Genomic DNA, 22,536 nt, shown 5'->3' with positions numbered 1-22,536 from the left:
GTATACGATAATTTCAAATCGAGCTGTTTCTACAGATACAGCTTGCTTCACTAAAACATCATCTTCCTCGTTGTATCGGATGGCAGCGCGGGAATGTGCCCACAGCAGAGGACTGTATGTCTCCTCCGTTTACTGCGAACATATTCCTGTACCACATCTAAAAAATATCCATTGGTGTTTTTATTCCATCTCCGGTATTGAATATTCTTTATGACGATCAAGGAGTCAGATACGAGTAGTATGTTTAAGAAGGAAGTTGAACATACAAACTTGAGAGTTTCGTAAAGGGTAGTTGTCTCTGCTGTAAACATAGAAACGCTTTTATGTAGTTTGAAGGCTTTACTGACTTGTATCTGACGATAGGGAAAAGCACAACCAGTATATTCTTCTTGTGGAATTTTGGAGCCATCAGTACATATACACACAGAAACAGGCCACTGAGCTTCAACAAGACGATAAAGTCCACAGTTGCCATTAACACATTCTGAGCCTGTTGTATTTTAATAATAACCTGGAATTGTGTTTAAGGTGTGAATATTATACACTCCTGGAAATGGAAAAAAGAACACATTGACACCGGTGTGTCAGACCCACCATACTTGCTCCGGACACTGCGAGAGGGCTGTACAAGCAATGATCACACGCACGGCACAGCGGACACACCAGGAACCGCGGTGTTGGCCGTAGAATGGCGCTAGCTGCGCAGCATTTGTGCACCGCCGCCGTCAGTGTCAGCCAGTTTGCCGTGGCATACGGAGCTCCATCGCAGTCTTTAACACTGGTAGCATGCCGCGACAGCGTGGACGTGAACCGTATGTGCAGTTGACGGACTTTGAGCGAGGGCGTATAGTGGACATGCGGGAGGCCGGGTGGACGTACCGCCGAATTGCTCAACACGTGGGGCGTGAGGTCTCCACAGTACATCGATGTTGTCGCCAGTGGTCGGCGGTAGGTGCACGTGCCCGTCGACCTGGGACCGGACCGCAGCGACGCACGGATGCACGCCAAGACCGTAGGATCCTACGCAGTGCCGTAGGGGACCACACCGCCACTTCCCAGCAAATTAGGGACACTGTTGCTCCTGGGGTATCGGCGAGGACCATTCGCAACCGTCTCCATGAAGCTGGGCTACGGTCCCGCACACCGTTAGGCCGTCTTCCGCTCACGCCCCAACATCGTGCAGCCCGCCTCCAGTGGTGTCGCGACAGGCGTGAATATAGGGACGAATGGAGACGTGTCGTCTTCAGCGATGAGAGTCGCTTCTGCCTTGGTGCCAATGATGGTCGTATGCGTGTTTGGCGCCGTGCAGGTGAGCGCCACAATCAGGACTGCATACGACCGAGGCACACAGGGCCAACACCCAGCATCATGGTGTGGGGAGCGATCTCCTACACTGGCCGTACACCACTGGTGATCGTCGAGGGGACACTGAATAGTGCACGGTACATCCAAACCGTCATCGAACCCATCGTTCTACCATTCCTAGACCGGCAAGGGAACTTGCTGTTCCAACAGGACAATGCACGTCCGCATGTATCCCGTGCCACCCAACGTGCTCTAGAAGGTGTAAGTCAACTACCCTGGCCAGCACGATCTCCGGATCTGTCCCCCATTGAGCATGTTTGGGACTGGATGAAGCGTCGTCTCACGCGGTCTGAACGTCCAGCACGAACGCTGGTCCAACTGAGGCGCCAGGTGGAAATGGCATGGCAAGCCGTTCCACAGGACTACATCCAGAATCTCTACGATCGTCTCCATGGGAGAATAGCAGCCTGCATTGCTGGGAAAGGTGGATATACACTCTACTAGTGACGACATTGTGCATGCTCTGTTGCCTGTGTCTATGTGCCTGTGGTTCTGTCAGTGTGATCATGTGATGTTTCTGACCCCAGGAATGTGTCAATAAAGTTTCCCCTTCCTGGGACAATGAATTCACGGTGTTCTTATTTCAATTTCCAGGAGTGTATTTAGATAGAGACAAATGCGAAGAACATCCTATACAACGTACGATAGGAGATGAAGTGTCGAAGCTGGTACAGACGGCCGGAATCTTATTTCTTCTGTTGGTGGCAGTCCGTAATCGGTAACTGCAGTCATTATTTTGAAAGGCTGAAATATCTAGAAGGCCATGCATTGAATGTAAAATCTATCTGACAACATTTCAAAACTAATTCTCAAAGGAATCTCTCCTACCTCCGCTAAAAGGGCGTTTGTGGGCGTCGAATGCATGGGTTTAGAATAAGTACGAATGACCTTGTATTCAAGAGTATTAAATATGGTGAGATAAACCTTAAGTGCAGTGTTATACATTAAACATAGTCCAGCCGTGATCGAATAATCCCTCGATTCTTGGTGACTAGAATACTATGATGCGCTCTGCACCACACAGGTGAGTGGCCGAATGACATTTAAACTACTTTCGGACTTATTAACAGAAGATCGAATGTGAGGCGTCCAGCTTAAACGCGATTCAAATATCTTTCCCAGGAATCAAGCGTGAGATTTAGTCTGGAAAGTATACTTTTCACATGTGGAGTGACCGTCAATGCTAGCAGCGTTCGATTTGTAGAAGAGGGCAATCATCAATTTCTCAGCCGAAGTTTCCAGCCCGTTGGCACACAGCCACTCACCAACGTGTTCCGCGTTTGTAGGTAATGCCGTTTTGGCCTGAAGATATGAGTCTTCAGTTGAATAGACACATACATCGTCTGCATACCGCAATACCTTAGCAGGGTGGCTGCTTATTCGTTCCAAATCATGGGTATACGTATTTCACAAGAGGGGCTTAAAATTGCACCGTGTGGCAAGCCTTGGGAGACAAGTAAGTGTCCGAGGATGTTGCCTTTGAATCTGACATCGACTGTTCTTTGAATGAACAGGATACTGACACCATAAATCATCGTAGAGGGAAGTCACAGTTCCTTCAGCTCGTCCAAAGTAACCTGTATCTTAACTTTAAGAACAGCGATGACGATAGATTTTTATCGTTTGGAAGGCTGAAGTGATATCCATAATAAGAAAATACAGATTTTCGAATGTCCGTTTGCCTTTTCTGAAACCTGATTGTCTCTGAGGCACAAAATTATTAAATTCAAGCCACTAGTCCAGTCTCCATTTCGTCATTACCTCGAACCTTTCTGCTACACGAGTCGACAACGCGTTCGGTTATAGTTAAAGGCAATATCTGCATCTTCTAAATCTTTCAGAAGTGGAATTATAATGTGCATCTTCCATGTTTCTATGTAGTTCTGTTGCATCCAGTACTGAATAAAAATGAACAGAAGCTAATCTTTTGCTCCTATGGGCAGATTCGCAAGCGTATAATTACAAATGTAATCAATAATACCAGGACAGCTGTATGTCAATAATTTAATAGGTGACAGAGTTCTTCTTTAGGGTAGGGACGAAGCAGCGCACGATGATAATCATCGTCAACAGGACATGGCTTATTTTGGAATGGGAGCGTGGGAGGAGCAAGCGTGTCGATGAATTCCACTATCCAGGCAATGGCAGTAGGAACGTAGCAGAGGGGAAGGCAGTCAGCTATTTCGAAAAGCTTTTGTTTTATATCAAATGTGGGTTATATTCATAGCCCTGTTAAGTGAAGAACAAACTTCAATCGAATTGTCCTCTTTTGATTTTTTCAGGAATTTGTTAACACGCGTATTTACTTCTCGAACTTCCATAACTTATGGAAGTTAAAATTCTGGCGATAAGTTTCCAAAGCAAATCGGCGTTTTGCGACATCTCTCGAGCATTCGGGACTCCATTAACGAGGGGAATGTGGCTTCATAACAGAAAACTCTTTTTTCTTGTGAATGCTGACAGTTACTGCGACATCCATAGCATTGATAAAAGCGGGATACGCGTCTCTTTCTCGTGAGCCATTCCGTTCATGTGCGTCCGCACATTTGTCCCAGTTAGTTTCCGCAATTTTCCACTTAATTTTCGCTTAATATATTTGTGTAGTATCAAGATTTATGTTAATGTAGAACTCTTTGGTTCATGGTCGGATCTTACTGACTCTTTTTAAAGTATTCATTGCAAATTTCAGCAAAACAGGAGAAGGGAAGTGAAACATTTATTCCAAAACGTCTGCAAGGAGACGAAACAATAGTAGGGGCTCCACCGTTGACTGACATGATGTTGTTGTGTTCTATAACGCGTACCAATGCCCGGCAGCTTCTGTCTGTTATGCCTACATCTACATCATACTCCTCAATCCACTTCATGGTGTGTGACGGAGGGTACTCATGGTACCTCTAACTGATCCTCCCTAGGCTGTTCCTTTCGCAACTGGCGCATTGGAAGAATTATTATCGGTAACAGTCTGTAATGGCTCTAATTTCTCGAATTTTCTCAACGTGCTCACCGTGACGCACAGTGCCTCTCTTGTAAAGTCTGCCAACGGAGTTTGTTGAGCATTTGGATTACGTTCTAGCGCCGACTAAACGATCCCGTGACGTAACGCCTCGCTATTCGTTGGATCTTCTTCATCTTTTCTATCAATTCTAACTGGTAAGTACGATATTTTAGTGCCTGTGTTGTTCCTAATTACGATATTATGTTCCTTTGGACGTGCAAGCGTGTCCAAAGTAACATTATATTTTAATTCGGAATAAGACAGGCATTGCAATATCTTATTTATCCGCCGACACTTTCAAGTAAACTGTGTCGCCTGTACGATATATTATATATAATTGATGTACGAGTACAGGTTGTAGACACATGGCTTATGACATACGGAAGTTTGGAAAAATGGCTCTGAGCACTATGGGACTCAACTGCTGCGGTCATCAGTCCCCTAGAACTTAGAACTACTTAAACCTAACTAACCTAAGGACATCACACACATCCATGCCCGAGGCAGGATTCGAACCTTCGACCGCAGCAGTCGCACGGTTCCGGACTGCGCGCCAAGAACCGCGAGACCACCGCGGCTGGCACGGAAGTTTGGATCTGGTTGTAAGTCGTGCTCAGATAGCTTAAAGGTAAGGCGACCGCTCGCATTTAGCTGGAAATCCGTGTCCGATTTCCGGTCCGCCACAAATTTTCAGTGTCGTCATTCCATTATACAGCTGATGGCTGTCCGTAACCACAACTGCAAATACATTTCATGTACCTGGTAAGTATCCTATACCTGTGAAATATTCTCAGGAACCGGTCGATAAAGCGCCTTATAACTCACTTCCTCCGTGGATGTGTCTCATTTTCTTAAGATTGTTCCAATAAACCTCAGACTAACATCTGCTTTTCCTACTACTTCCTTTGTGTGGTCATTTCACGTTGTACAGTAGTAGCTGTCTTTTCCTATGTATACGCAATATGTTACATTTATTTACTTTTAGGGTCAACTGCCAAAGCCTGCACCATACATCCATCCTCTGTGGGTCAATCTGCAAATAGATGCTGCCTTCAGGCCTTGCTACTTTCTTATAGACAACCACATTATCAGCGAACAGTCTTAAAGTGCATCCGACGCCATATCATTTATATATTTTGTAAATAATAATGGTCCTGTCACACTTATTTGGGGGACTCCTGAGATGAAATTTACATTTTCCGATTTTGTTCTGTTGAGAGCGACAGTTTGAGTTCTGTCTGAAAGGAAGTCTTGCATCCAGCCCCAAATATGGTCCTATGCTCGATAAGCTTGTGTTTTATTTTTTCACTAACCGGCAATGCGAGACGGTGTCAAATGCCTTCCTGAAGTCAAGGAACACGGCGTCAGCCTGAGTGTCGTCGTCTACAGCGCTGTGGATCTCATGGGGGAACAGACGAGCTGTGATGCGTAAAATATCTGTTGCGAAATAAACGTTGATTTTATAGAGGAGATATTCGTTAGCCTAAAACTTCATAATTCTTCAGCATCAAACATGTACCACAATTCTACAACAGATTAACGTCAATGATATTGGTCTGTTATTCTGTGCATCTTTGTTAAGGCCATTCTTGAAACTGGAACGACCAGCACTTTTTCCAGCCGTTAAGCCAACTTCGTTGTTCCAACTTTCTACGAAAAACTGTTGCTAGAGGGGGAGCAAGCTCTTTAGCATAATCTTTGCAAAATCTAGTAACTATCCCACCTGGTCCCGATTCCTTTCTGCTACTAACCGATTTTAGTTGCTTTTCTATTCCGCGCTCGGTTATCTCAATATCTGCCATTTCCAGGGTCGTACATTGTTTGTTAACTGAGACTGTGTTACGATCTTTCGCGGTGAAATAATTTCGGAGGACCAAATTCAGTATTTCGGACTTCTAGCTCTTGCGTTCTGTTTCAGAGTCACTATGGCCTCTGAGTGAATGAATAGATGATATCGCACCACATACTCATTTTACGTAAGACCAAAACTTCTTACAAAGAACCCCTTGAGTGCGAGGTCGCAAAAGGCCAATGATGTTTACGGCATTCGACGCCTTACATATTGTCCACCATGCAATCATGATTTTGGATGCTGATAGCAACACGGGGCGCGTTTGGAGGTGGCCACTGATGATCACGAGATGAGGCTATGGAGCGTAGTTAAACTGCTTAGTTGACGAGTAACTAACAACAGTGTCACAGTGCTAGTGGTGTTGATACAAAGCAGAGCAATGGCAACGATAAACAAAGGTAACATTGCATTAAATCTACAACAACAGTTACTGAAGTTAACATTTCGCCCGAAAGGAACCAAGGAATTTTGCGAAGTGAGAAATAAGTGCACTGTTTTTGGCCAATAGCTGGTCAAAATAACTTTCATTTGCTTGACTTCTGGTCAGTGTATAAAAATCATACTCCGTTAGAACAGACTATCCCTCCTGAAAAGTATGTGACACTGCAATTCACACCACCTGGAACCACTGGACAAATTCAGCCTCTGGGTGTTTGTATTTTCCGTGCCTATAAAGCATATTATCGCTCTGTCTGCTGGTACGTCTTAATGAATAGCCAGTTTCACGATAAGCTCCACGACAGACTGCCTCGCATCCAGTTGCATGCCACCGCATTCCATCAGTTCTCATCCTCTAGTTATACCAATATGGTTGTGTATGCATTCTGCCAAAGGGGATACGTACCTGAACATGCTGCACGGTTTGTAACTCTCAAAGAGTTCGCCTCAGATCTTGATAATGCGAACTCTTGCGGTCACTGTGGTGCGTCATTTTTAATTCGGTGTTGATGGTGCAAGTTAATGGTTTATTTTCAACATTTCTTGAATGTCGAAAATGTCTCTGCACCTCCCGGACACTCATTTTCTGTCGCCCTCCTAATGCACATAGTGAGTGACTGGTAGCTAATATTTTTCCTGTCGTAATTGTTAATATAACACTTTCAAATGAACCTTACTAAAGACTGAATTTGAAACTCCACTCTCATAAGGTTCTTTGTTAGGGTTCTTTCTTAGATCGGTTCACCAAATTTTGTTTCAAAGTCATTGAACGCTTTCTTCCTTGCTCTCCTTGCGCCCATTTTCGCTTTGTTCAACTTTCATGTGTCAGGTAGGGTTTGACTTCCCCTGAACCAGAGATGAAGCTCTGTTTGTTTATGGTGCTTCCTCTAACACGTTTATTAAACGTTGCTGGGTTTTTGCCATCTCTTAAGACCTTGCTCGAAACGTAGTTCTCTGAGGCATGTCGAATAATGCTTTTGATTCTTTTCACTTATGCTCCACATCTTCGGCATCATCGCGGAATATTTGGTACAAACTACTCAGATACTCTGTGATTTGTGTACTGTTACAAAGCAAAAATGTCTTCCTACCTTTCTTAAAATTCCTTGTAAAACGCGTAGTCATAGTTTCTATAACAGCCTTCTGATCACGGATTTCTTCCACTACGTTAAATGATTCGATAAAATCAGGTCCGTTCTTAGGAAGTCTAAGACGTTACCTTCACGAGTAGGTTCTCTAATTTTCTGCTCAAAGTAATTTTCGGAAAAGACATTCAGAATAATGTCCCTGCCTCTAGCCCCAGTTTTGATTGCATGACTTCCCCAATTTATGGCTGATATGTTAAAGTCACCCCCGATTACAACAGCATGAACAGGAAAATGGCTAACGATATTCTGTAAGGTGTCTGTGTTGCGCTCTGCCAATTCAGTTCATAACCCAGGAGGTCAGTAAAAGCATCGCATTACCGCTTTTGACCAACCTTTGATGCTGAACTTCACCCAGATTAATTCATATTCAGGAGGAGGAGGAGGAGATTACTGTTTAACGTCCCGTCGACAACGAGGTCATTAGAGACGGAGCACAAGCTCGGATTAGGAAAGGATTGGGAAGGAAATCGGCCGTGCCCTTTCTAAGGAACAATCCCGGCATTTGCCTGAAGCGATTTAGGGAAATCGCGGAAAACTTAAATCAGGATGGACGGACGTGGGATTGAACCGTCGTCCTCCCGAATGCGAGTCCAGTGTGCTAACCACTGCACCACCTCGCTCGGTAAATTCATATTCAGTATTCGTGATAACCGCGATAGATATTATCGAGCTCTTTACTGCAGTAAATACGACGCCGCCATTGGCGAGTAATATGTCCTTACGGTTAATATACCAATCCGAGAATACGATTTCCCTGCTGTTAACTGCCCGTTTCAACACCTCCCTGTTGTTGGCACTATCTTATGATCTTCAATAAGCGATACCAGTTCTAGGACCTTTGTTTGAATGATCCTGCAGTTTACTACTATCATGTTAACCTATTCTATATCCGATCTGCGAGGACGTGCATTCTCTGAGAACATTCTGGTTGATTTAACTTATATTCTGTCCGGTAGTTGGTTTCTGATCTCAAGGGGGGGGGGGGGGGCGGCAAGGAGTTCCCGAACCTAAAAAAGAAGAAAAAACTGTGTACACCACACGTACTCCGATACTCTAGTAGAAGTTTCGTGCATATAGTGCACGCCTGACACATTAAGAGGAATCCTACAATTCTGCACCCGATAGCGGAGGTCGAGAAATTCGCATCCGGTACCGTCGCAGAGTCGTCTGAGCTTCTGGTTCAGGCCTTCCACTCTGCTCCAAACCAGAGGGCACCGATCGACACTGGGTACGGTGGTATAAACAGACAGCTTAGCCTGCACCTCGCGTACGACGCTAGGAGCCGAGGATAGCCTCAAAACCCAAGCTCTAGGCGTAATTCCTGCCCACATGTGCCACTATTTGTAATTGGTTGCACACAGTGCGCTCGATGGCCGCCGGCGAGGCCTGCTCTACGTCACCGACGAGACCGCTCTTCCACCCCCGCTCCCCCGCACTCCACACCATCGCTGGCAGACATAGCGACTGCACACTGGCTTCTTTCCCGTCCTGCATACTATTTCCCTGAAGGGCTGCATCACCAGCCTAAAGCTGGAGCTCTCAATGACTAGCATACCCACCCTCTGCACTTGTCTGGACAGGGCAGTAGAATCGGTTCATGATAGAAACTCTGGTCTCTGTCTGTTACAAATGGAGGTCGAAGGTGGTATATTAAGTGTCTCCAGCCAGCTTGCAGTATACTATAGTGAGAAGCTTTATATACCGAGACAACTATAAATATTTCGCGAGGAGATTGTTTGTGCATAGCAATTAATTAGATATTGTTGCTACCCACATTATGTGGGTATGGTTCATGCACCAGAGAATTATTTGCCAAAATACCAAAGCCAACTTTCTCATCGAGACCGTCTTGTCTTACGATGAAGTAGTTTGGAAAGCGAACAGTCTACAGATACTTGAATAACGTTTCGCATAAGGGGACTATATCAGGCTAACTCGTTAATACTTCTATTTACAAGCTTTTTCTGTTGTAGTTAGCTGATCCTGCGTTCCACTTTAATACTTGTCTAGGTTCATGACTGAGGCGGAGAGAGATTGAATGATGTCTGTGAAGAGGTGCCGAATATCGGCGAAGTTTATAACACTGTTTTGTCACATACTTTGAATGAAATTAGGAATATCATTTACTATCTTATCGACCTGTTCAGTGTGAACTGGAGGCTATCACTGATTTGGCACTTTCGAAGGTACTTACTTGCGGGCACAGAATGACAGGGGTTCTGGCTTGGAGGTATGGCAGGTTATTGTGTAAGGTATAGCAGGCTTCGGTACAGGGACCACTCACATGCATTACTGTTTCCACGTAATGCCGCCTGCCGCCGATAATGTTAGCGAGCGGTGTTTGACTGCTGAGGCACACTCACACTATGGATTCAGCACATAATTCCGTACTGTTGACCCTGAATGATTGTGGCGGGCAGCGACGTGAAAAGTTGTGTGTTTTAAAAATTAACAGCTCTGAAGTTTTCTGGAGCAGTAATGATCGAGGCATGCAAGAAATTTTGTTTTGACAGACGTGCAGGTTCGCATACGACCCATGTTCACCGCATCTCTGAAAATCAACGTCATTGAGCTCGTCGCCAGGTACATATTTAGGGCAAGACCAACTCATCGATAGCGGTTCTCCGCCACAGTGGGCTTAGGTGCAGGATTCAACAAAATGTGACTCGCATTCGGGAGGACGACGGTTCAATCCCGTCTCCGGCCATCCTGATTTAGGTTTTCCGTGATTTCCCTAAATAGTTTCAGGCAAATGCCGGGATGGTTCCTTTGAAAGGGCATGGCCGATTTCCTTCCCAATCCTTCCCTAACCCGAGCTTGCGCTCCGTCTCTAATGACCTCGTTGTCGACGGGACGTTAAACACTAATCACCACCACCACCACCACCATCAACAAAATGTGGCCCACTACATCTCATCTGATACAGGCATTGTTTACCGCTGTGTCTGTAACGAAAGCTTTGAAAGCACTCGCTGACAGTTGGTAATTAGAGATGTACAAGATAACTACACTTCCATGAATAGATGGACACAGCTTCCGGTAAAGTTTGAGAGTTGACGTTTAACAAGCACGCCTGCAGTTTGTCAGTTTGTTCATTACAATGCCGAACATAGCACTTAATAAATCTTTTTTCACTTACATTAGGGAAGACAAGTTACACAACTTCCAAAATCTCCGTTTCGTCAAGTTCCGTACCAGCTTTACTTATTACCCTACATTCGCTGTTTACTAATAAATTAGTCTGATCTGGTGATTACGATTCGACCATCACTTTGGTTTCGTCTACAGAAGGGATATTAACTGCAGAAAGCTTGAGTTCTGGTAATGAAAGATGCGATAGTTTGCCCAGAGCCATCGGGCTCTTACGGCATAGACTTTTATCCAACTTCCAGTGTCAAATAAGTATGGTCGTTGTATGATTATGGAAATCAGGAGACAGCTGAGTAGTTACTGTCCCCACATTTGCAGCAGTTTTACCAGGTAGTCTTTTGCAATGAGGGTTTTGGAATTTAAGGTGCCCAGACTAACTTTAGTTTGCCACATATTTCTTTTGTCACGTCCCGGCGCAATTTCCATTATATTGTCCAGTGTAGTTCCTGGAGTAGATTGGAAGGGAACTACATCGTGATGAAGCCGCTAGGCAGCCGATTGTTGTAGATGTCGACCAGCAGAGGCTTCGAAATATCCACCCTCTTCAACATATATCCAATAATACATAACGGGGTAGACAAACCTTCAATTTACGGCAAGATGGCACAGCTACAAGCGGGCATCCAGTTCTAGGTATAGGATATGATCTGTATTCGAAATTGAAATCACGACACAGTGATGACAGTTTATTTACCAGACATTTGTGTATTTTCAGACTTCACTTATAACTTCTATAGAGGAGTTTTCAGTAGAATATCTGCCTCATTTTACTCAACCTGTTTCCCACAGTGGTAACACCGGTTCCCGTCAAATCACCGATGTTCAGCGCTTTCCGACTTGGATAGCACTTAGATGGGTCACCGAGCGCTGTTGAAAAGCGGGTTGCACTCAGCCCTTGTGAGGCTTACTGAAGGGCTATTTGATTGAGAAGTTACAGCTCTGGTCACGAAAACAGACAACGGCCGGGAGAGCGATGTGCTGACCACATGCTCCTTCATATCCGCGTCTATTGACACCTGTCGGCAGAGGATGACACGGCAGTCGGTCAGTACCGTTAGGCCTTCCGAGGCATTTTCGGAAGAAGTTGAGTCTTTCGGAGGGGGAGGGGGAGGAGAAGGAAATTAGTGTTTAACGTCCGGTGGACAACGAGGTAATTACAGGCAAACCCTAATTAGGGAAGGATGGAGAAGGGAAACAGCCGCGACCTTCTGAAGGAACCATCCCGGTATTTGGCTTAAGTGATTTAGAAAAATCACGGAAACCCTAAATCAGGATCGCCGGAAGCGGGTTCGAACCGTCGTGCTACCGAATGCGAGTCCAGTGTTCTAGCCACTGCTCTACCCCACTTGGTGGAGTTTAGTTTTAACTGCTTCATTTGACGCTACACCACACTAACAGCCGAATGCAGTGACACGATTGTTACCGATCAACAGATTCAACCATGTTAGCACCAGCTCAATAACTTACGGCGTCATTAGAATATATGGTTCCTAACAACTGTAGCTTACATTCACTATATTCCTACATTTTGCATACCTCCCCCTCTTACTATTGTCGATAGCTTATGGAGGACTCACGTGTACCATTTTTAATTACAACTATCCAGAATTAAATACGTTACTGAGAATTAATAATATAAATCAATTGACCATCGCATTAATTAACACGTTAAGCTGACATGCTTAACAAGTCTATCTATACGGCATTTGGCTCAAAAATATTTGAAACTAACTATTTCTTAAAAAAAGTGATTTTAATATTTCTAGAGATTGGTTTCTATGTAGCCTCTAAGGTAAGCACTCGCTTAAGGTGAAGAAATGAGTCGGTGGTGCATGCGTGAGAACTGTGTGACTAACTAATGATATGTTACTGGATTTCCTATCGAGGATCTCCGACGGTATTCACATGAAAGGAAACTAGACGCTGATTTATCGTGAGTATTAGGAACATTTTGCGTGATTTATGGTGCCAGGGTAACAATGAGCTGCTAATGAGTTGATATCCATCGCGAATGGGCCGTTTCCGTGCGTAATTCAGGCGTCCTGCTATAGATAGCACATACACCTAATAATGATGCAGATTCGCTTCTGACAACGATTACAGTAAGCAAAACGAAAAAAAGCATAATCGTTGTGCGTGATCAAGGGCGCCATTTGGAGAAGACGGAGGAATTATGAGGCGTAAGCAAACTGGAACGCTGAGCGCAACAAGCTTTTGTAACGTAATAATTTCACGTTCCTGTGCATTTCAGAGCTTGGACACCAGGACTGCGTGATTATAATTTTCCATAACTTCATGAAGCGTCATCTAGTGTGATAGAAGATCAGTAGAACGTCATATGCAAAACTCTGTTTTAAAGTCGACCTTTCTGTAGTAATATTTCCGTGTTGGTTTTTGCATTAGGAATCGCATGCTACTAAAATAGGCTATTTCAAGGAATCATTGCATCGAAGATTTATCAAAAACTCAATATTCTGACAGAATGTGTTATTATGAAACGTCGGGAAATGGCACGTCGGTGGGTGAAAGGGGTTCCACGCCTCTACGTCTAAAGATATGGAAAAAAATATAAAACTGTCCAGAAGATACGTTCAATCAATGGCTTTGTGTGTTTAGACTTATTGCACAGGTATGAAAGAAAATACAAAGCTTCCTACAAGGTACACTCAAGCAAAGGTTTTGTGCATCTAGACTATGTATGAGTGAGAATTTTGATTCAGATTAATCTTCTACATATAAGAAGTTCAAATTTTGGGTAATTAAGCGTGTGATTCTAGAAATTCACATTTGCTAGTGTGCTGCTTTCTAAATTCCATAATTCGTCTGCAAACCTTTATCTTCTAATAATAAAGTATTCAAATTTCCTTTCATTTGTTGATATCTTTTGCGAAATATATTTGTGTATGAGATAGAACGTATCTGAGTTCTATTTTTAGAGCGTTAAACGCCTCTGTTTCCGCTGACGTTTGCGGAATGTTCTTCGAGGTTTTATCTGCCCTTCTTAAACGATCGCTAATATAGGTGCTTCACTCGTACCCGCCAGAAGTAGCTGGCAACTGCTGCAAGAGAACGTTGCAGGCGCAGGTATCGTTGGCGTGTATATAGCGCGTGATCGATACCGACCGCTCAACAACAACGCTGTAAACCTCGTCCTCCTCCACTCTCACTCTCTTTCGCATTCACGTTCGAACGCGAAGGGCTTATGGCACTGCGTTGTTGAGCGGCTGCATTGTGTTCTTTCGACTGCGGAACGTCACAGACGCTGTTAGGTATTGTGCTCTCTGCGTGACCGACGTCGGCTGACTACACTTGCGCTGCCATTTTCACGTGGACGAAAATGACTCATAAGTTGATGCATACTACAATATTAGCTAGTTACTTGTTCCGTACGTCATAGGCGTTCCAAGGGAGGTATAGTCACTTGAAGGTGGAGGTCAAGTTATTTATATGAACGCGTGGTATCTGTTCTTTCGTCTATGTCCGAAAAAACAGACACCACGCAATCATATAGTTAATTCTCCTCGATGGGTCATGAGTCTACCATCTTCAGTGCGGATGCGTAATTACGTTTGATTTCCTACGGTAATCTCACAGTAGCGAGCATGGACGGGGACTGTGGGTGCTAGGTGGGAGTCTGGGTAGGCTGGGGGCGCGCCGAGGTAGTTGCGATAAACACTATCCGACTGGCGCAGTGCTTATCACAACTGCCTAGTAAGCGGGATATACCGGGTTCGAGTCCTGATGCGGCACACAGTTTCACTCGTCGCCGTGGATTCCGCATGAAGCATGCAGCTGACATCAGTAATGCCTTCACTTTCTCTTCCTTCCTCATCCATTCACCTTCAGTTTACATAATGAAGGTATCTGACAGTGACAACGGTATCAGCACCAAGAAGTTGATCCGCCAATAAGAATAGGCCCGACTGCCACTATCTGTATCGTTTACACTGCCTGCAGGTCTAATTACCCACTGGCTTGGCTCTGACAGTTTTGACGCACAAGCCACCACGTAGCTGGAATTTCTGTCACCCATCCTGTCCACAGATGAGGCTAACTTTACGAGATGCGGTATCGCCGTCCTCCACAACACCGACCCGTTGGTGACGAAGAATCCCCGTGGCAACGAAACATCGCGCCCAGTTTCGACGGAAAGTGTCGGTTCGTTTCCTCTGCAAACATAATGATTTTTAAAGCGGAACATTAGGTGCCCATGAAGTAGAGCGGTTTCATGTTAGGCTTGTGCGGTATTGTTTTTATCGACATGTCTCTTCCCAGAATCCATGTCTCACTGCCGTGCAGTACTGTGCTCCAGATGTATATTCTGAGAAATGTTTTCCTCAAATAAAGGTCTGTGTTTCATATAGTAGACTTCTCTTGCTGAAGAATGCGCCTTTTGTAAATGGTAGTCCTCTTTTCTCCGTCTTTAATGTGTTATTTTGCTGCCTAAACTACAGAATTCCTTAACTTCATCATTACTTTCATCTTCCTTCGATTTACTCTCAATCCACATTCTATACTCGTTAGCCTGTTCTTTCCAGTCAGCAAATCCTGTAACTCTTCTTCACTTTCATAGCGAAAAGACACGTGTATTTGCACGAACGTTTGTTGAATTTCCGGTGTTATTTGTTTGTTTACTAATTTCATTATTACAACAAATATTATGTGATTTTTATTTCTACAGGCAAGTTAAAAACGAAAGAGAAATTACTTCTTGCAAAGATGCTATTAAAAGACTTTCACTCGTACATCGCCAATTTCGGCACCGACATTTACGAATATGTTGGGTTACGCCTGGTTTCCATCCAAATTATCGGAAGAAAGATAAATTCTACGATGTCACAACAAGCTTTATTTCTTCTTAGAAGCTCTGAAGACTCATTGTACAAGCGTGGAAACTGCATTAATTCGACGTAGTAGATGCAGTTTTAATTTATGTTTCCCGTCTGTGTATGGAAAATATTATCCTGTAACTTGTATCTCGGAAGCACATCCGATCTGATGATTAATAGTATATTACCCTCATGTCCTGGTGTGTTGTAACACGTTTTATTATTTAGTAGAGGTATTTACACCTTTATTTATGGATTATTGACTTGGGCTTTCCCAGCCTGTCCCATGCACATGAAACCTGTCTTCAGATAGTAGCGCCCAAGTGCAAAACTGTTCTAGGTACGTTACCCGATTACAGATAGAGAGGATTTCGAAAATCACGAAAGGCATATATTATAAGGAAAACTTCATGTGTTCAGTAGTTTAATAGTCGTCAGTTATAATATTTGTTGTTATAGTAAAAATCAGCACGTAACCAAGTAACAATGGAAATTTAATAACAGTTCGTGAAATACAATTGTCTTTCCGTCATGTTACCTTTGAGATGTAATATGTACGAAATACATGTAATATTACTACCGTCGAAAAAAATGAACATGAGTAGGTCTCTGTCCAGCGATTCACCCATTAAGGAGATTCCCTAGCCACATAACCGCCGCCATCTTGTACTCGGACTCCAACGCACAGATACATCATTGTTGCCCAAAACTTCTCTTGCAATATCCTCGAATTCGCTTACTACTTGCACATGCATATCATTTCTCCTTATAATGCTGAGCCATTATGTGAATATCGCTGTTATTATCAATCTCAGAAGAATTGTTGGTAAGAAATTTCATAAGTGCATACATGTACTGTGAGCATGTGATTAATATTCGAAGATGCCTAAAGAGATTTCTGCAAAATGCAGGTGAGAAAAGCCCACACATAATTCTGATTACTTTATTTTGTGCAATTAATTCCTTGTCCCTATGCGAGAAGTTACTCTACAATATTATCCCATAAGACATCGGTACTGAAAATATGAAGAATATGTTAAGTTACTGAATTCTATATTCCAAAAGATGGAATACATTTGTAACGCCGGAAATGCATATCCTCCTATTTGCATCTATTGCACTGCAAAATTTCCTTATTTTGTTACCTGAAGATATGACATTTCTGTGTCTTTATATATTGTAATTGTTTCTCTCTCTCTCTCTCTCTCTCTCTCTCTCTCTCTCTCTCTCTATATATATATATATATATATATATATATATATATATATATATATATATATATATATGCAGATGTATAATTGGTTTGTTTTGTAAATAATATTTGTATTTTTAAGCTGGGTCTGGCCTAGGGAAAGCTATGGTATCAAACGATTACATCGATAGGTCGTGTGGAGAACCAAAGTGTTTAGGATCTTTGGTAGTGTTAACTCTGCCGCGTGGAGCGCGGACAGAGGGGAGTCTGGCTGGAGGACGGCAGTGGAGCAGGTGTGTTGTGTGACGCTCCCGCGAGTGGCCGTGCTTTCGGGGTTTGGCAGCATGTAATCGCGCTCGACTTGCTATGTTAGTTACTGACATGGTGTCGCGGACGGGAGCCTTAGCTGGCACACATCAACAGCCCGTTTCGGCTGGAGACCGTGTCGAGAAGAAGGCGCGCCAACATCCAGCTTCTTCAACAGCGACGGCCGACACTGAGTGACTGTCGCCACCTCCTCGATCGACGACTTCAAACCTTCAATCAACCAACAAGGAAGACGGGTAGCATGTAAAGTTTTAGAACTGTATGGCCGACCTCGGCTTTTCAAACAATATTTCTCACTAAATTACAGCAACGTAGCATGAACCTTTGTTGCTCATTGTCCCAGTTGCATTACCAAGCAGGGTCCCTTCCTTTTCCGAAATGAACCCGAGTGTCGTTGAAATTCAGACGCCAGCATTAAAGTAATATCATTCCATTTCACTGCTTTCATTTCAAAGTTCAGTTAAGGTATTCATAGCTGGCTACAATATTTAGATTATACAAGCACAAATTAAGGGTGCGAGTTTTGTTACCGTATTTTAGCTTACCTGTGACTGCAGCTCAGCTTGGTACGTACTAAATTTTACTATTGTTAATTGTTCAGAATCATTTAATTCAAGTTCAAAGTTAAATCTCTTATTTCTAAATTGCGTAGATTCAAGTAGCTTTTGAAATGATTGTTGAGGTATCCCAAGACTAACCGTATTTTACTGAATTTCGATGTGCTTAAGAAACAGAGCTCACTATTAATTTCAGTCACTAAATTAACTTTCAATTTTCCGATTTTATTAATTCTTTTGCTAAATTAAGTCAGAGTGTAGCGAAATTTATTACTTCGGACAAACTTTCTGTAGTGGACTGACAAGGCAGCCAGTCCACAGAGACGGGTAGCCGAAAGGGCACACGTACACACACGCCGACTGGCGCGAAGTCTGGAACAGGATACGTGATGAATGTGATAAAGAAAAGAACGTAGCTACTGGAACACTTAACTTTTATATCGTCCTTTCGTATACAGCATTCTTGATGATACAAGTGAGACTCTTTAGATTCATGAAGTAACTAATGGCGCCTTGCTAGGTCGAAGCCATGGACTTAGCTGAAGGCTATTCTAACTGTCTCTCGGCAAATGAGAGAAAAGCTTCGTCAGTGCAGTCGCTAGCAACGTCGTCGTACAACTGGGGCGAGTGCTAGTAAGTCTCTCGAGACCTGCCTTGTGGTGGCGCTCGGTCTGCGATCCTGACAGTGGCGACACGCGGGTCCTACATGTACTAATGGACCGCGGCCGATTTAAGCTACCACCTAGCAAGTGTGGTGTCTGGCGGTGACACCACACTTTCAGTTTTCACACTACACGTGTCAACCTTCAGTTGCCACGCTTCTAGTGCTAATTATATGTGTAATAACCTTTCTTTTTCAGTTACTATAGTAATTGTCCATAGGACTGGCGACCGTAATTTCCCCCAAATCTCAAATATCTAATTGCCGCTAGTTAATTGTTAACGTAACGGCCGCATATTTACTTTCTGTATTAACTTTACCCATTTTCAAAATTAATTTCCAACAGTTTCATTTGCATTTTTCCTTTCATGTAGATGTAACCCTTTCCTCCCTCTTTACCGACAGATTAACTTCGGTGACGATTGCTTTTCCCAAATTTCCATTAGGTACACGCGGTTTAATTTTTCACTGTCATTAAGGTCGATAAGTGAGGGGGAGGTTTCATATTCTTATCCAAAGTTTTAAGATATACATTACTAATGTAGTAGATGCAGTTATTCATTAACCATCTTAGTAATCAAATTAAAATGTCCGTAACAATTAAATATGATTACGGTACTTTTATAAAAGAAATGAACTCGTACCGCACGTGGACTACCAGATACGACTTGCGTTGCACGTGACATTTTATTTTGTATATAGAATAGAAACCATTGTAATACTCATTTTGCCTTTTATGGAATAACATAAACAAGAGATATCTGTAATTTTCTGTAGCTTTCAGAAAATTTTGGGCCAGGAACACTTTTTTCATTAAAATAACTTGTTACAGTAGGTTAGTAGTTTTGTAAATTCGTTTTTTGGGATGAAGCTATATGATCAATAGACTGAATCTGAAAAAGGGTCAACCAGTCAATCAATCAATCAAGATGTATATGACTCAGAATTTCCGAGAGACCACATTCGGAGTTACACTTAAAGTGTGTTTGTGTGATCCATATGCGTCTGTTCGTAGGTACAGCATCTGTTCAACAGGACAAAAATTATCTCTGCAGCAGTTGGTTCGACACGCATCACGAGTTAATACGCTACACGTTGACAGTATCTTGTGGAGACCCACGATCAATTTATTCAGGTGATATCCCACATGTTACAGAAGCTACTTCTCTGTCTGTGAAGACTCCGATAGCTCTAGCGATTAAGTTGCCTGTCAAATTACACAGCGTTGCTTTTCGATTAGTTCCTGAAATAGTTGCTGCTGGGCAACAAATAGTTCACGGTAAATGTTTATACACATTGTCTCTGGACATGTGATACATTGGAATAAGGGATGTTGAATTATCACACAAATAGCTATACACTGCATATTCACAGTGTGGACGGGAGGGTACGTACCACGTCGCACATCTTTTATCACTGGGAGAGGGCTGCATTAGACAGCTGTAGCTGCTCTTTGGCTGATTACGGACGATTAAGTGACAAAATAGGAAGCAAACGTCTAAAGCGACTCACTTCTGATTCTCTGTTCAGTCCACTTTCATAAGGATCTCAGTGAATCTTCTGGTGTAATATAGCTGAAATCGAAAGCCAGATAGTGCATGAAGGGATTCTACTTAATCAGCTGAAAAGTGACCTGCACTTAATAGTTACTGTTTGCTTTGTAGTTACACATCGGCAATCTAAATCATTCACAGCATATCTTCCAAAAACCTGCAGCGAAGGTTATCCAACAATCTCAGGTAACATCATTCTCAAACTTTAAAGTGACTATGTTCCACCCGAGAAACATTTCGTATCTCCATTAAAAGTTATCAACGGTCATCAAAAAGCCACATTCTAACATTTTATATCAGATCAAAAAGTTGTAATTTTCAAACAGGTATATTTTTTTTCTAATTGAGCAGAACAGGCCTTGAGTTAAGTAACTATAAAATGTCCTTTCAATAAAAGGTGTCCAGCGTGATTTTACACATCCCAAATCATTGCAGTAGCAGTGAATTCGGAAAAAAAGCCAGTTCAAAGCAATCCATATTTCACAAAGAAATTCATTAACTACTGGTATCAATCCCTTTATAGTGAAACAAAAACAGGCGAATTGTTATGTCCCCTCCCCCTCCTCACCCCAGCGGGTTCTGTGAGAATCTGCTAACCACTCACGTGAAGGCCTTATTAGCGATCAGATAGCGACAACTGGCAAATGCTCTCCACCGAGGTTAACTGACGTAGTAAACGATGCCTATTTGCTTATAACTGCCCATTTTCGATATAGCGAATCCAGAGACATTTTTATACGGTTGTAAGTCACTTGTTCTAAGATATCTCCCATATTGAGAAACTACATTCCTTCCTCAAATACTGAATGTAACAAACTGAGAACGGCTACGACTTGTTATCAGATTTCCTACCTTTACGTTTCGCTGAGAAAAATCCTGGAAATGGGTACATCACAGTTTCAAAGTATTTTCTAATAATTGTAAATGTTTATATGTAGTATCTGCTGTAAATAATTTAACGTGTAATGATTGTATCAATATGTATTAACCTATCGAATTTAGAAACCAACAATACCATATTTTTCAAAAGTCAAATGTTGTCTTAGTTGTTGTTTCTGTGGTCTTCAGTCTGAATATGGACTTCATACAGCTTTAAACAATATATCTTGCTATAGCTAAGCCTTGGGCTCCATGTACAATTTTTATCCTGTAGACTCCTCGCCATTACCAAACTGACCATTTCTTGATGCATCAAGATGTGTTCCATCAACCGGTAGTATCTTTAAGTAAAGTAGTGCCGTTAACCCATTTATTTCCCCAATTCGATTCAGTACGTCATCATTAGTTATCCAAAGTACTCATCTAATCTTTATTATTCTTCTGTAGTACCCAATTTCAAAAGCTTCTGTCCCGTTCATGCCTGAATTCTTCATTATCCATGTTTTAATTCCATGAAAAGCTACACAACAGACTACACACCAGACAAATTCCTTTAGAAAATACACTACTGGCCATTAAAATTGCTGCACCACGAAGATGACGTGCTACAGGCACGAAATTTAACCGACAGGAAGAAGATGCTGTGATATGCAAATGATTAGCTTTTCACAGCATTCACACAAGTTTGGCGTCGGTGGCGACACCTAAAACATGCTGACATGAGGAAAGTTTCCAACTCATTTCTGATACACAAACAGCAGGTGACCAGCGTTGCCTGCTGAAACGTTGTTGTGATGCCTCGTGTAAGGAGGAGAAACGCGTACCATCACGTTTCCGACTTTGATAAACGTCGGATTGTAGCCTATCGCGATTGCGGTTTGTCGTAACGCGACATACCTGCTCGCGTTGGTAGAGATCCAATGACTGTTAGCTGAATATGGAGTCGGTAGGTTCAGGAGGGTAATACGGAACGCCGTGCTGGATCCCAACGGCCTGGTATCAATAGCAGTCGAGATGACAGGCATCTTATCCGCATGGCTGTAACGGATCTTGCAGCCACGTCTCGATCCCTGAGTCAACAGAGGGGGACGTTTGCAAGACAACAACCATCTGCACGAACAGTTCGACGACGTTAGCAGCAGTATGGACTATCAGCTCAGAGACCATAGCTGCGGTTACCCTTGACGCTGCATCACAGACAGGAGCGCCTGCGATGGTATACTCAACGACGAACCTGGGTGCACGAATGGCAAAACGTCATATTTTCGGATGAATCCAGTTTCTGTTTACAGCATCATGATGGTCGCATCCGTGTTTGGCGACATCCCCGTGAACGCACATTGGAAGCGTGTATTCGTCATCGCCATACTGGCGTATCACCCGGCGTGATGGTATGAGGTGCCATTGGTCACACGTCTCGGTCACCTCTTGTTCGCATTGACGACACTTTGAACAGTGGACGCTACATTTCAGATGTGTTACGACCCGTGCCCCTACCCTTCATTCGATCCCTGAGACACCCTACATTTCAGCAGGATAATGCACGAAAGCATGTTGCAGGTCCTGTACGGGCCTTTCTGGCTACA

This window comes from Schistocerca nitens, chromosome 3 (assembly GCF_023898315.1).
Source record: "Schistocerca nitens isolate TAMUIC-IGC-003100 chromosome 3, iqSchNite1.1, whole genome shotgun sequence".
NCBI classification, from domain to species: domain Eukaryota; kingdom Metazoa; phylum Arthropoda; class Insecta; order Orthoptera; family Acrididae; genus Schistocerca; species Schistocerca nitens.
The sequence above is the reverse complement of the archived record's forward strand: the minus strand, read 5'-3'. Positions refer to the sequence as shown.